At 46.0% G+C, this 15,837-nt stretch overlaps 1 pseudogene; it reads left to right on the top strand.

The window, feature by feature from the left end:
* Positions 1-5,150: 5,150 nt before the first annotated feature.
* Positions 5,151-5,627, top strand: LOC122422815 (annotated as a pseudogene).
* The last annotated feature ends 10,210 nt before the right edge of the window (positions 5,628-15,837 follow it).

Here is a 15,837-nt window from a genome sequence, read left to right as displayed (position 1 = left end):
GTGAGACAAGACTGAGCAACTTTCACTTTCACTGACCTTAAGGGAGATTATTATCCCAGTGGCCCTGACTTAATCATAACAGGGACCTCAAGTCCTGTGACCAAATTCTAGCACCAACAAGAAAGCGCTAAAAGTGCCCTGTTTCCCCAGAACCTCCAGGCAAGAGCTCAGCAGAGTCAACACCTTGATTTCAGCATGGTGTCACCCTGTGCCCAGAGCCCAGGCCTGCTGTGCTAAGCCTTCTGATTTATAGAACTTAACTGTGAACTCATAAATGGGTATTGTTCCAAGCAGGTAAATTGGTAGTGATTTTTGTGATGCTGTAGAAAACCAATATAAGTGAATACAGAATTGTGTTGGAACTGTGGATTCTCCACATTTATCCTGGCACCCGCCTCTCAGGCCAGCAGCTGCAGCCACACTTTATTGACTGTCCGTCTTAGATTGCAGACTCCCAGCACAAGAGCTTGGCCACCTGGTTCTCTCTGAATATAATTCAGCAACAAGAGGGATTCTTGGTTTCCAGCACTCTGCTGCCAGCTCCAAGAGAAAGATGAACTTGGCCTTTCTGCCCTCGGGGGCTTCTAATCTAGTACCTGAACAACCACATAAAGAGTCTAATACAAAGTAGATCAAGACAAGGGAAGTTATATCCAGTATGTGAAATCAAAAACTTCTTAGAGGAAGTGACATCAGAGCTGAACCCTGAAAGCTGAGTGGGGTTTTTACTTTAGGGATGAAAGTAGGAAATGGAGTGAATTTTTAAAGAAATAGCGTGTCGGACATTTGACACATCAGGGGTCATGTGAGTTAGAAATGAAACAGTATTCTGGATCCACAGTGTGTGAAGGCTCTTGAATCGTTGGGAGTAGTGTGTTTGGGTGACTTGGTGAGCAGTTGGGGGCCATAAAAAGTTTAGAGGCTAGGGTGGAGTATCAAGGCTAACTGAGTATGTAGGATGGATTAAAGTAGAGGCGGGTAGGAAATGAGGATTGTTTGCAGACCATGGGAGAAGAAGAGGTAAAAGTTAATCAGAGCCTGCATCATGACTCTGGCAATTGGGACAGCGGAAGGAGAGAATGTCCTAGTCATGGGAGAAGATAGAAATTCCACCAGTGGAGCCACAAAATAAACATAGCATCCCGTGGGTCCATCCATCAGTCCCACCTTCCTCCACTCATTCCACTATTTAAGATGTGTTGTATGTCTCCTGTAGCCAATAATCTGTCCCAGGTGCTGCCCCAAAGGCAAGCATCACGACATTTGAGGAAAGATGACTGTGTTAACCAAGAGGCAAATGTTAAGTCCTGTAAGAGAAGCATGGCTGAAGAACTACAGGCTCAAAAGGGAGGAAGATGGCACCCAGCTGCAGCCACAGAGCCTTCGAGAAAAAATGACGTGGGGTCATTGTTTAACTCGTAGGTGGCAAATTTAAAAGGAGAGGGGTCTTTGCATCTCTAATTACCAATGAAACTTCATCTCATCCCAGTACATACACACCCCCACCCTCACCCACACATCTACCCACCACCACACACACACACACACACACACACACACACACACACACACACAGAGTCAGCTGGAGCCGGCTGACTGGAACCCCACAATGACAAACATGGAGAAATATTTATTCCTGCAAATGCTCAGTTGGGTTGTTGTAGAAGACAACTGGGTAGCCCTGAGACGCTGGCTTCCTTCACTCACCTCCCTGACTGACCACCCGAGCTGTGACTGTGTTCGTGACCACACAGCATCATTTTTGTTCAGCCACCACCAGACCAGCCAAGGGCCAACTAGGCCAACAGGGCTCTTCCTCCTTCCCCCTCGGTTCTGGGTAAGCACACATCTTCCACCCTTACTTTAAAGGCAGACAATTTGTTTTTATCATTTGCCAACACAGCTGAGGATGATTATTAATTAATCAAAAACACTGACTTTTAACTTCCCACGCTCTCTCCAGAGATGCTCCAGTGACAGTGTGCATCTGGACTTCAGAGCTGTTTAGATAGAAGTGGGCACCATGCAGCAAAGACTTGGGTTTTTTTTTTTCTTTTTTTCTGGTTTATTCTTTTTTAAAACACAACTCTAGTTTAATCCCATTTAGCCAGTAAAGTTGATTTTAAGGTGGTCCCATTTTGTGGGGTTTTCTGTTGGTCTTTTTTTATACAGCTTCCTTTGAAACCAGAAATGCTGTGTCAGGATCTCACAAAAAGGAAAATAAGTTCAGAGCGTTTTCTGTTCATCAAAAGCTCAAACCGAAGCACACGAGCAGCATGTTTCCATGAATAATGAAACACCATTGTCCTCCTCTGCTGGTGATCTTATGTGCCCTCCAAATTCAAGGTCTCAGCAAGGAATACCTAACAGCTGCCGCGAGCAAGTTTGAAATGTTACAGTTGAAACATCACAGCAAAGGCTGATCTGATTCAGTGGGCTGAGGTTTAAGCGCCAGTCTCTTTTCCCCTGGGTTCTAAGATGGCGCTGCTGAGGAGTCATCCACCCCCCTCTGAACTTGAGCTTTGTGGCGGTACGGTGGTTTTCAGTGAAAAAAGAAAGGGGCGGCAGAAGATCGCTTGCCTCAAATTACACATCAAAGCCTAATGGCTACCTCTAGAGTGAGACGGGGGTGGGGGTGGGGGTGTGCGCCCTTGGCTTCACCACTTGGCAGAGGCTAGAGTAAAAACTCCGATGCGTTTTCAGGGGCTGTACCAACTGACAGAAGATTTTAAGCAAAACCAAGCTTGGGAGCCAAGTGAGCTTCCCTTCCATTCAGCGAGGCCCACATCTTCAAAATCTCAGTGAAGACTCTGCTGGGAGTGCATTGTCTTGTAAGCGCAACTGTGCTGACTTGGGAAAGGCGTTTTGTGAAACTTGGAGTGGAGTCTCCCTCCCCTCCGCATGAGCCTGCTCCCCTTCCCGCCACTTCTCTTCCCCCTCCTCAGTCATCTGTGTTCCCCCCAGCCCCTTTAAGACAACTCCTGGGCTTGCCAGTGCTCAAACCATCCAAGCTTTGTTTCTCCCCTTTGCCCACCTGCCACCGGTCTCTTCGTCCTCATCATTGTTCTTCAACAGCTCCACTGGAGGCTTTCGAGGGAAATAAAAAGATAAAAACTCCAGCTTGTCACAGTCCATTTGCTTCTTGTCAACAGCTCTGCTAAAAGGCAGAAGAGGAAGCTATTGGCCAAGATAAGAGTTTAGATAAGGTTTGGGGATTATCTGTAGAATTTCATTTATTCGAGGTTACCCTCCTGAGCACCTGAGGATAATGGGGGGAAGGGTGGGGTATGTTTATCAAGCACCTGTTTTTAGGAAGTTAAGAGCAAGATTCTTCAGTCATTTCTAAGAGCTGGCCAAAATAACTCGAGATAAAACTATCATAGCTACTTTATACCTTGTTGACATAAAACTAGCAAGCAGCTAACTATCCACTCCATTGTTTAGCTCCCTGAAGCTGACTGACTCTGGAAGTGGAGAATTTCCTATCTCTTGTTAAGCGGAGAAAGAATTTAACTCACTCGGGTTAATAGGGGGTCCGTGACAGCCCTGCCAGTTCCTTTGAATGGCTTGAAAGAAGCAAATTGAACAGAAAAGTTGAGGTCTTTGATTACAAGTAATAGAAAACAACTGAAACTAATTTAAGTCAAAAAGATCAATTTATTGTAAAGACATAGCAGAGGACCTCAAGGGACCCAAGGGCCAAGCCTCGGCAAAGTGCTGAGGCTGAGGCCTGGAAGGCTTTAGGTCTCTCAGTCCACCTCGCATCCCCTCCTTAAAAAAACTATCCATCCTCTTCAGACATCTCACTTATACCTTAACCCTTCCCCTTGTCCTACCCCTTCCCCTCCATATGCAGGGGAAAGCAGAGCTGATCCAAGCTCCCAAATTTCCACTTTCACAGGGCTAACCAGCAAAGAAACAAAGACCACTCTCTTCTGCTAACAGAAGAAAGAGCATCTGATTGGCCCAGCTTGAGAGAAGTATCTACCTTTGGCCCAATCAGCTCTGATGGTTATAAATATGGCTGCTGGTTCAGAGAGAGCCAGTGCTCAGAAAAAGTGCGGGGTGATGGGGTAGGACCACTCAACATTTATTAACCCAGCAGCAACAAAAAAGGGCCATTGTACCTGTTTTCCTCATATTTAAACAATCTAGAGGAAAACCTACACATGTAGGAAAACAGACAGTTAAAATCTTTTAGTGCTAATTACTGTGAGGATAAAAACCCTGATTAGAATGAGCTCTTAGGAAATAACTAAAACAGCCCATCTCCAGTTGACTAGATAAATACGTTAAGGATGGGCATAAAATGGAGCCCACAACACAGCGGTGAAAATTAATGAGCTACAGCTACACATTTCAATATGTAAGAGTCTTGAAAGTATAATGATGCATGAAAAAAGCAAGTCACAGAAAAATAAATCCAGATGTTTTTACTTATGTGAGGTTCAGAAACATGCAAAATTGGGCAATGTATTATAGTGTGCATGGTAAACTATAAAGAAAGAAAGAAAAGAAAGTTATAGATTAAATTCAGGTCACCTGTGAGGTGGAGAATGAAAATGTGCTTGGGAACAGATAAACGCAGAACTTCAAAATGTTCTTCAGTAATGTTCTGTTTGTTAAGCTGAGTGGTAGATGTGATGGCAATAATTTTGTTATGATTTAATACTTATGAGTACTTATGTACTCTTTATGTTCATATATTTTATAATTATATATACATATATACATATATTTATATATATAAATGAATGCCTTTATGCAAAATTCTGAGGAGGCCATTTCCCTGTCCTGGGTAATGGCCAGTGGTATTGTGCTTGCCCGATCGTGGGACAGTGGTGAGTAATTCCATTTGTCAAATGGTTTTCCAGTTTCTATCCTTGTGACAACCACCCTGACAAGGAAAGTATCTGGGGGGCCTGTCGGCACTGTGGCCCAGAGAGTGCCTATGGTATAGCCAAGCTTTTCTCGGGTCCTTTGTCCTAGATGTCAAAGCAGTTATTCACCTCTACTCCCAGGTCAAATGTCCCAACCATCTCTACCCAAGAAAGCTATCTACCTGTGAGCATTCCCATCAAAACATGATTACAGGGCCTAAGTTCCCACTTGAGCTGTACTTCCATCCTTTTGGCTCTCTTAGGGGCACCATGGCAGTTGTCAAGAACAAGCACCATACGAAAGGAGGCAAAAAGGGAGCCAAGAAGGAAATGGTTGACCCATTTTCTAGGAAAGATTAGTATGATGTGAAAGCACCAGCTATGTTCAATATAAGAAATATTGGGAAAACACAGGCCACTGGAACTCAAAGAACCAAAATTGCATCTGATGGCCTCAAGGGTTATATTTTTGAAGTGAGTCTTGCTGATCTGCAGAATGATGAAGTTGCATTTAGGAAATTCAAGCCAATTACTGAGGATGTTCAGGGGAAAAAAACATTAATTTCCATGACATGGATCTTACCCAAGACAAAATGTGCTCCGTGGTCAAAAAAATGTCAGACCGTGATTGAAGCTCACATTGATGTCAAGACAACTGATGGTTACTTGCTTCATCTGTTCTGTGTAGGTTATACTAAAAAATGCAGCCGTCAGATTTGGAAGACCACTTATGCCCAGCACCAGTAGGTGCATCAGATGCACACAAAGGTGATGGAAATCACGACCTGAGAGGTGCAGATGACCTCAAAGAGGTGGTCAGTAAATTGATTCCAAACAGCATTGGGAAAGACATAGAAAAGACTTGCCAGTCTATTTATCTCCTCCATGATGTCTTCTTTAGAAAAGCGAAAGTGCTGAAGAATCCCAAGTGTGAATAGGGAAAACTCATAGAGTGACATGGTGAAGGTAGTAGTTCTGGAAAAGTGACTGGGCATGAGACCAGTGCCAAAGGTGAACAAGTCCAAGAATGTTTACAGTGCAGCCTTTTAATGACGAGAAATAAAAGATCTTACTTGTGAAAAACAAAACCACGATTACAAACTGATAGTTTCTTACAAGATTAGACATAGAACTGCCATACGGCCCAGCAGTTCTGTTCCTGGTACATATCCCACAGAATTGAGAACAGGGACTTGCACACCCAAAGACGTAGCATCATTACTCACAAGAGCCAAAAAGTGGAAACAGCCCCAGTGTCCCTGAACAGGTGAATGGATGAAGAGATATGGTGCATCCATAGAATGGAATATTATTCAGCCATGAAAAGGAATGGAGTTCTGACACATGCTACATGTGGATGAACCCTGAAAACATTATACTCAGTGAAGTAAGTCAGACACAGAAGGATAAAACTGTGTGATGCCATTTATACAAGATAAACCAGCATGGGCAAATTCATAGACAGAAAATAGAATGGTAGTTACCAAGGGCTGGGAGAATGGGGAAGAGGAAGTTGTTATTCGATGGGTACAGAATAATATCCAGAATATTTGTTGGGGACGATGAAAAGGTTTGGGTGTAGATAGCATGGTGGTTATACCACATTATAAATACTTTCAGTACCACTGAATTGTACACTTGCACATGTTAAGATGATAAATTGTTGTTTAGTGGCTCAGTCATGTCCAACTCTTTGTGACCCCATGGACTGCAGCATGCCAGGCTTCCCTGTCCTTCACCATCTCCTGGAGTTTGCTCAAACTCATGTCCATTGAGTCGGTGATACCATCCAACCACCTCATCCTCTGTTGTCGCGTTCTCCTCCTGCCCTCCATCTTTCCCAGCATCAGGGTATTTTCCAGTGAGTCAGCTGTTTGCATCAGGTGGCCAAAGTATTGGAGCTTCAGCTTCAGCATCAGTTCTTCCAATGAATATTCAGGGTTGATTTCCTTTAGGATTGACTGGTTTGATCGCCTTGCAGACCATGGGACTCTCAAGAGTCTTCTCCAGCACCACAGTTCCAAAGCATCCATTCTTTCGTGCTCAGCCTTCTTTATGGTCCAACTCTCACTTCTCTACATGACTACTGGAAAAACCCTAGCTTTGACCATATGGACTTTTGTTGTTAAATATTATGTGTATTTTACCACAGTTTTTAAAAACCACAATTACAGAGCACTGGGAAAGACATACATTTGGATAGAGGAAAATGCTACAGGGCAGGGGAAGGTAGATAAGTGCACAGCATTTTTTTTTCTGTGCTAGGTCCACACAGAGTATTGAGACATCACTTTACCTCCAGTCCAGTCCTGCAGCCTGGGACCATCATTTCCAACATTCTCAGTGCGGCAAAATGAGAACACATGTGTGCCTCAGGGCATGTGATATCACGGAGTCCCCTCTGTGGGGGAAGCAAGTCCACAGGGCCAGTGCTAAGTCCCCAACTTCCTCCCGCCTGGACAGTAGAGGTGGGCCAGGGAGAGGGCTTAACACAGCTCTGTGTTCCCAATTCATCAGCGCTACGTTTGGCAGCTGGTTGACGTTCAGTGTTTTGGAGGAAGAGAAGGAAAGATGTGTGTGGTTAAGACCCATCTTCTGTTTTCTTTTAGTTTGCTGGGACCAAGTAGTTGCCTCTGACACGGAGAATGTCCTTCTTTGTTTAAACAGCAGAGATCATCCCCAGATCCACAGAATGGTGGGTGGGTCAGGAGTTGGGCTGTAAGTAATAACATACAGCTGGAGGGGCCTGTGCCAAAAGGGGACCCCTGGAGGGAGCTGGGGCCTCGTACCAGGGGCCCAGGCCATGCTGTGACCTCCGAGGGCCCTGGGGCCTTTGTCAGCCCCTCCCATCATCATCATATCAATATTAAAATATTTTAAATGTAACTTTACATTCTGCAACATTTTTTTCTGTTTTAGACCAAATTGACTTTTGTGGGCCCGAAAAATTTCTTTTTTTTGAATGGAGAAAAAAATTTTAAGTTTCATAGGCCGCCCACACGTATCTCTGCCCTAGCACTGTGCTTCCTGTGTGTAGCCTGAGAGGGCCTGGAGCACACCTTCTTGACTTTTTTCCTCTCGGGGTTATTCTTCTGATGTAGGAAGAGACTTTGAGTCATCTGTGTCACCTCCCGTGCAGACAGGAGTCCCACCAAGGCAGCCTCCAGGGGGATCATGCAGTCTCTGCCTCCAGCCATGGGATCCAAGCAGCCCCTCTAAGTATAAGCAAGTTCTTAATATTGAGCCCTTGAGCAAAAGCCTTCATCCCTGTAACTTTCACCAGCTGCTTCTCATGGCACTCAACTGGGTCAGCACAGAGCAAGTTTTAAGTCCTTTAAAGATCTGACACAACTCCCATGTGTCATCTCTACCACTCAACCCAAGTTCTCTGCTCCAGGTTAAGCACCCTGAGACCTTGCGTGACAGGATCTATAAACCCTCATCTGCTGAGCACCCTCCTTTGGACAAGTACTGATGCACCTCAGATGTGGTCTGATCTGACCACACCTGTTCGCTCTGCTACAATGTCAGTCTTGTCACTTATTAGTAATAGACCACATGGTTGGCATATACTAACCTGTGATCAGTTACACCTCATGGTTCTTTGTTCCGTCCCAAACTGAAGTTGGGCTTCACTGGGAGGCTTCACCGGTGACTCAGTGGTAGAGAATTTGCCTACCAATGCAGGAGACACAGGTTTGATCCCTGGGTCAGGAAGATCCCCTGGAGAAGGAAATGGCAATCCAATCCAGTATTCTTGCCCAGGAAACCCATGGACAGATGAGCCTGGAGGGCTACAGTCCATGAGATTGCAAAGAGTCAGACACAACTTAGCAACTCAAGCTGAAATTAACCCAGTCTCTCCCAGTCTCTACTCAAGCCATTCATCTCTTCAGCTTGGAGACATGGTGTGTCGTCTTTGACTTGGTTCATTATGATCTGTCAAGATCTTTATTCTGGGACAGAGGCCATCCTTTCCATGTTCAGCTCTCCACAGATTTGACAAGTATGCTTTCTTGGTCTTAAACCCAACATGGAAGGGTCCAAAACTTCTATTTTCAAATTTGCCATTGTTTTCCTGTTACTGAAGGTTGAGCCTGGACCCTGAAATGGCTGAAACAAAGACATTTTCATTTTGGTTTTGTGAGTGACTTTTGCATTCTAGGAAAGTAGCTCTTGGAGTCAATCTGTCCTTTGTTCTGGAAGGAACACTTTGATGATGATTTTCTTTTTTTTAAAAAAGATATCAGGTATAGGGCTAGATGTCATGGGACAACCTTCCAGGAGAGATGATCTATCCTGGTCACGTGTGGTGGAGCAGTGCTTTAGTGAGAGGAGGCTGGGAAAGGTAGTGATGATGAGGAAGGCCAGTGCCACGTGGGGCAGCTGATATCCACTTGAAGTCTCTTCTGCTCTGTAATTCCTTCATGTTAGGCCAGAGTTCTCAGTAGATGCTGTTAAGCTGTTGTGGTTTTCACTGTGTTTTGGAGAACCTTGAGGGTCCTTGGTGGGTAACAGAGGCAGCTGGTGCTGACCGAGAGTGAGAGACAATAAGAAATGACCAGACGAATCTGGGGACCAGGACACACTCCTCGGGAGTCCTCAGAAGGCAAGAGGTGGAATGGGGACACAGCTGGGTTTTCTGACATGGGTTATTCAGGGGAGGGTGGCCCACAAGGGCAGGAGAATGTGGGATGTCCAGGTTACACGAGCTCAGCCACAGCAGGATGTCTTTCAGTTAAATGTCAATTTAACATTCAATATTAGCGTGTAAGTAACATGCTCTGGGTGGAGACTCACACCTGCGGGATTCAACTAGCCCCACACCACTCTAGCTGTCTTGTTCTCATCCTACCCACTTCCCTTCATCTTTATGTTCTGTAGATTTGTGGGGTTTCTTTTTGATCACAAAAGTTATCTGTATTCCTCATGAAAATCCAAATGATCCAGAAGCCAACTGGAAAATATTTTATCCAATGTTATATTAAAATCAAGATGCACCAGGCCTATGTTATCTGCCAGCTCTCTTTGGCAAGGAGGCGCCTGTTGGCTTGGCAGGCTCTCTGCCTTCTTGTCAGCACTGGCTCCCTGTCCCAACTCTGGAGTGTGGTCCTGAAGGCCATGACCTTAAGCATCCTGAATGAACAGGATGTGAGCAGACACTTGAACTAGCAGGAGAATCCCGTTTGCTTTTAAGTTCCTCCAGGTGGTGGTGTCCCTTAGCAATAGTATTGGAGGTCGCAGCCACGGTTTTATGAGTGGGAATGGATATCGCATCTAGAAGAATACTCTGTTACTATGTGTGGGGAAATGTAGACTTTTAAATTTCTGCACAGGAGGTGGTAGAGCTCTGTTGCTTTTTGGGGGGTGGGTTCTGCGCTGCATGGCTTGTGGGATCTTAGTTCTCCCAGCAGGTGCTGAAGTGGGGCCCTCGGCGGTGAGAACAGAGTCCTAACCACTGGACTGCCAGGGACTTCCTGAGACCTGTTGCTTTCAACTTCCTTACATCCTTTCCTCTTTTGCAGACAGTGCCCCACTTCTCTTTTGGGGAACCACTTCTCCCACACCCTTGACCCCAGTGGTATGTGATGGGCCACCCCTGTGCCCTGGCTCTTTGAGTGAGCGTGTAACTTAGACAAGAGTGACATGCCCTCCTATCACAGTGATCTCAGAGAGGGTCAGGCGGGTCAGTGGGCCAGCCATGGCCAGTCCCAGGCTTTTTGCCTGTGTTATCAGTAAAGAAGGGACTTGACCTGCAGGACTGCGCCACCGGGAGAAGTCAGCCTGAACCCAAGGGACCACCTTCGCCCCCACAGAGGAGCCCTGTGTCAGGCTGGGAGATGGAGAAACTCAGGTGTCAGTGACACTGCTTATAGGAATCCCACCGTACCTGAAGCCATCCCTGGAATTCTCCATCCAAACCAGTTTGAATGGAGTTTCTGTCACTGACAACTAAGATGCTAGAATAAGGTTATTCTTTTGACAACTGCACTAAAAAATATCTTCCTTGAGAAAATAACTGGCTTTGTAGTTGTATTTTGTTTATTCCTTGCTGAATTTATCAATTATTAGATATAATGAGTAGAAGAGATCAAATGAGGCCGTTTTGAATGATTGTACAAGTGACATTTGGGGTTTTTAAGTTCATACAAATTTTATAATACTCAGGCAACAATAGGGCAAGGTAAACATAAGGAAAGGTGATTCCCATGCAGTGTCCAAATTATTGGAAAAACATTCAGTTCTTTAGTTTACAGGAATTATATTAACTATCCCTGTCAACTCCCAGATAGTTTAAGTGATAAACACTGTCTGCCAGTGCAGAAGCCGCAGGTTCGATCCCTGGGCGGGGAAGATCCCCTGGAGGAGAAAATGGCAACCCACTCCAGTATTCTTGCCTGGGAAATGCCACGCATGGACAGAGGAACCTGGTGGCTTACAGTCCATGGGGTCTCAAAGAGTCGGACACGACTGAGCACGCAGGCGCTACAGTGGGGACACACACTGATCGAGAAGACCCAGAGGCTTGAGCCCTCGGGAGGCAGTGTCTGGGAGCATTTGAGTCACCTGAGAGTATCAGCTCCTTAGTGCAAACTGCAACAAAGAAAGGAAGTATCTCAGACTAACTGTGTGCGCGTGTCTGTGATTCTGTGCACTCCCTATGGGCTGTAGCCTGCCAGGCTCCTCTGTCCATGGGATTCTCCAGGCAAGGATACTGGGGTGGGTAGCCATGGCCTCCTCCAGGGTACTTTACGTTAAATGCAGTTAAATGCATTCAAATGCAGTTAAATATAGGACATATTGCCTTTCCTCACAGAGTGAACACGGCACCTCCAGTAGTCATCTGGTTTAGATATTGTCAGTGCCACACTTCATGTATCATTTTTTCCTAAACTTCTGGGAAAATGCCTTTTTTTGCAGAGTGTGTGTGTGTGTGTGTGTGTGTGTAAGTTTGGTTTTCTTAAGCCTTTGTTGACAGATAGGTATGATCCAGGCCTCAGACTAGGAGACAGGGAAGCCCAAATTTTATTTCTGGTATGATACAGAGTCCTCGTGTGGCCTTGAAAAAGCCATTTAACCTCGTGGCCTCAGTTTCCCTGTCTGAAAACTTAGGCTCATAATCCAAATCTAGATACCTCCCTGGGCTGCTGTGTGCATTAATTACTGTTTATTGTGCAAGTGGAAGTTGGGCTGTGTTAATTATTATTATCATTTCTGGGTCTTCCAGCCAAGTTGAAGCCAAGCCCTTGCCTCGCTTTTAGTTCCTGAGATCTGACAAGGTACAGCCCCAGGCGGTGAGGAGGACCATAAATCAAGGCTAATCGGCAGATTTATGCATATCTCACCACAAGGGACTGGCCCCAGGAGGCTCTGCCAGCCACAGGCTTCGGTTCTGGGGTTCCAGGGCAGCCCAGAGACCCACAGGCTTTACCAGGACATTGTTCTAACAGAGCAAGTGTTGTGAGGCTGCTGCCACACTCCTGTCCCTCACCTCTTTGTGTACCTGCCATTTAATTTACTAAGGAGTCTGGAGATCAATAAGAGATGCTTACCCTGTCATTACACAAGGCCCTAAATTGCAAGTTACAGGTGGAGAAGCTTCAGAAGTATTGTGATCACTCATGAAGAAAGATGACTAATCGCTTTCTTCTGGTCACTTATTTGGCTTATGACTTTGGTTTCTACTCTCTAAGTACAACAGTTATCAGATTTCCATGTAAGTAGGGAGCTGACAATTGGTACCTACAGCTCCCTTGACTACACCTCCGGGTTCTGCTGCTTTATCTAGTCCCGGACGCCTCGTAGTGATTTTCCCCGCCACCATTTAAAGTTCAGGATGTGGGTGAAGGAGAGAAAGCTCACCTCACCCCACCTTCTGCCATTTCCATCCCCATCAGCAACAGGATCACTGTTGAGCCTCCAGGAGGCACCCTGCTTTTAACCCTTTGCAGGAAGGCTAATCTCATATCCAGGGCAAGTTGGATAAACAGTTCCAGCAGGTTTGGATCTTGGCCACGTGCAGAACCCTAGAACCAATTGGGGCAAGAGTGCCCCAATCCATGAGTGCCTGGAAGAACAGAAGGGCACAGATGCATCCCATATCCGGTATCACCTCACTCGGCAGGGGCTGGAACAATCTGATTTTAGGGAAATCCTAAGCCCCCAGTAAAGCACCGTGCTTAACCTACCGAGGACTGAATCCCATTGTCCAAATGCAGGTCACATCCCTGCCTGTGTGCTTGACATCCTTGTCAAGGAACGTGCCCACATCTGTTCACACTGATTCATAACCGTCTCCTTCCAAATTTAGTTCTTGATGCTGATACCAGCAGCCCCCACTCACCCCACAAGCCCCAGCCCTCACTTTCCCTGCCTCTGCAATCCCCCCTTCGAACCAGCAGGTCCCGCCCAGCTCTTTTGTCTGCTCAGCACAGCAGGCAGACAGCAGGGGTACTGGTGAGTGCTAGTTAACTAATTAATGATTATAAAGCACTTTGAAAGCATAAAGAACTAGATAAATGCCAAGTATTATTGTTATTAATGCTGAGGAGGCTGTTTAGTCATCCTTGGCCTTGAACTCAACTCACTGCCCCCACTGTGGCCGCAGGCTGATCTGTGAACTAGGATGAGAACCCTCCTCCTCCTTGCAGGCGCTGTTTCACACTGAGTCAGTGACCAAGGTGAAGGGCAGGGGCCAGGAAACCTCTCCTCGTCTCCCACCTGCTCTCGAAGCACTGCCTGCTTTGCGGCTGTCATGCTAACATTTACCGAAAGCCAGGCTCTGAAACTGCCTCTCTTGTTTCCCATTCACCTGTTTGAGTTCTTGATTATGGTGATTAGGGCATCTCTGTGTGCGCACGGGATGGATACCAGAGTCAAGCCCTACTTTGCATTAGCGGCCCGACTCGCTTGTTCACATGATCTGACTGTTCTCTTGTTTGCGTATTTTTAAGGGCTGCACTCTTCTCTAGATGCCCCTAAGGACATGTGCTCATTTGACAGAACAACTCTGTGTGCTGGAGAAGGCAGGTGATGCTTTCTCCATTTCATAGACATAAGAGCCAGGGGCCTCTGGATCCTGATGACGGGATCAAGGTGCACCCAGCTCTCTTGCACCCCACACTCAGCAGTGCCCTCTGCCAGCAGCAGACCCCAGACATCTGGCAGGATGTTCCATGAGACGGTGAAGAGCCTCCAAAACACAAGACCTCAGAATTCATCCATGTAATGGCCTCCCTTCAAAGATGACAAAACTGAGGTCCCCAGAAGTCAAATTACTGGTCTAAGATGACAGTACCAGTGAAGGAGTGAGGCTTGAGGCCAGCCTTTGGCTGGGCTTCTTCCTTCTTCAGTAGCCATTTATGATTCAGAGTGGTGAGGCTTCAGGTGGCTTTGTATTCTTTGTACTTTTCCGTGTTTCTCATATTTTCCTTCTGAAACAATAGACACAATCTGAAAGCAAATGATTGCTCTAAGTGAACAACCATGGGTGTGGAGTGCTGCCTTCCTCTCCCTGAGTGCAGAACTCTTCTTGGGTGAATAGATGATCTTTCAGTGGAGGCTCAGAGGGGGCAGGCATTGCTGGTTTTCTTAGTGCTTTGAACTGCCATAAGAAAACACCACAGTCTAGGTGGCTTGTAAATACCAGGAATGTACAGCTCCCAGTTCTGTAGGTTGGAAGTCTGCAATCAAGGTACCCCCATGGTCTGATGAGGGCCGTCCTCCAGTCTGCAGACTTGTGGCCTCATGGTAGAAGGGGCTGGGGTGCTGTGGAGGCTCCCCTTTTAAAAAAAAATTTTAAAAAAATTGTATTTATTTTAATTGGAGGATAATTACTTTACAATATTGTGGTGGTTTTTTTCCATACATCGACATGAATCAGCCACGGGTTCACATGTGTCCCCCCATCCTGAACCCCCTCCCATCTCCCTCCCCACACCATCCCTCTGGGTTGTCCCAGAGCACCGACTTTGAGTGCCCTGCTTCATGCATCGAACTTGTCCTGGTCATCTATTTCATATATGGTAATATACCTGTTTCAATGCTATTCTCTCAAATCATCCCACCCTCACCTTCTCCCACAGAGTCCAAAAATCTGTTCTTAACATCTGTGTCTCTCTTGCTGTCTTGCATATAGGGTCATCATTGCAGTCTTTCTAAATTCCATATATATGCATTAATGTACTGTATTGGTGCTTCTCTTTCTGACTTACTTCACTCTGTATATTAGGCTCCAGTTTCATCCACCTCATTAGAACTGACTCAAATGCATTCTTTTTTATAGCTGAGTAATATTCCATGGTGTATATGTACCACAGCTTCCTTATCCATTTGTCTGCTGATGGACATCTAGGTTGGTTCCATGTCCTGGCTATTGTAAACAGTGCTGTGGTGAACATTGGGGTACATGTGTCTCTTTTATTTCTGGTTTTGGAGGCCTCTTTTTAAAGAGCACTAATCCCATTCATGAGGGCTCCACCTTCACAACCTACACACCTCCCAATCCTAACACATCACACTGGGCATTAAGGTTTCAACATACAAATTTGGGGGCACACACACCTTCAAACCATGGCACTGGCTGTCTTCTCCCAGCTTAGTTCGCCGAAGGAGGCATCTCAGCAGACCTAGTACTTGTTTCTAGGTCTACTCCCTCAAAGGTGGGGCCATGTGGCCTGGGGGTGGGAGGGACAGTTGATCTGAACCTACAACTGGGGCACAGCCTCTCCAGAGAGGGCCACTGCTGCTGTGATAACAGCCTCAGAAAGCTTTTGAAGGGCCCTTCGATGACTGAGATCCAACTACCACCACACGCTGTGCATGCTTCTAACCAACATCTGTGGCCTAGCGCTGTGGCCTGAGGTGCTGTGGGATTTCTTTTTTTAAGTAAGTTTATTACGTAGCTCCATGTTTAAAAACTGCAGCTTCAAGATACATCGAAGGTCAAACGTGCACG

Source organism: Cervus canadensis, chromosome 20 (genome assembly GCF_019320065.1).
Source record: "Cervus canadensis isolate Bull #8, Minnesota chromosome 20, ASM1932006v1, whole genome shotgun sequence".
Lineage (NCBI taxonomy): Eukaryota > Metazoa > Chordata > Mammalia > Artiodactyla > Cervidae > Cervus > Cervus canadensis.
Note: the sequence above shows the minus strand (reverse complement) of the source record. Positions and strands in the feature narration are given on the sequence as shown.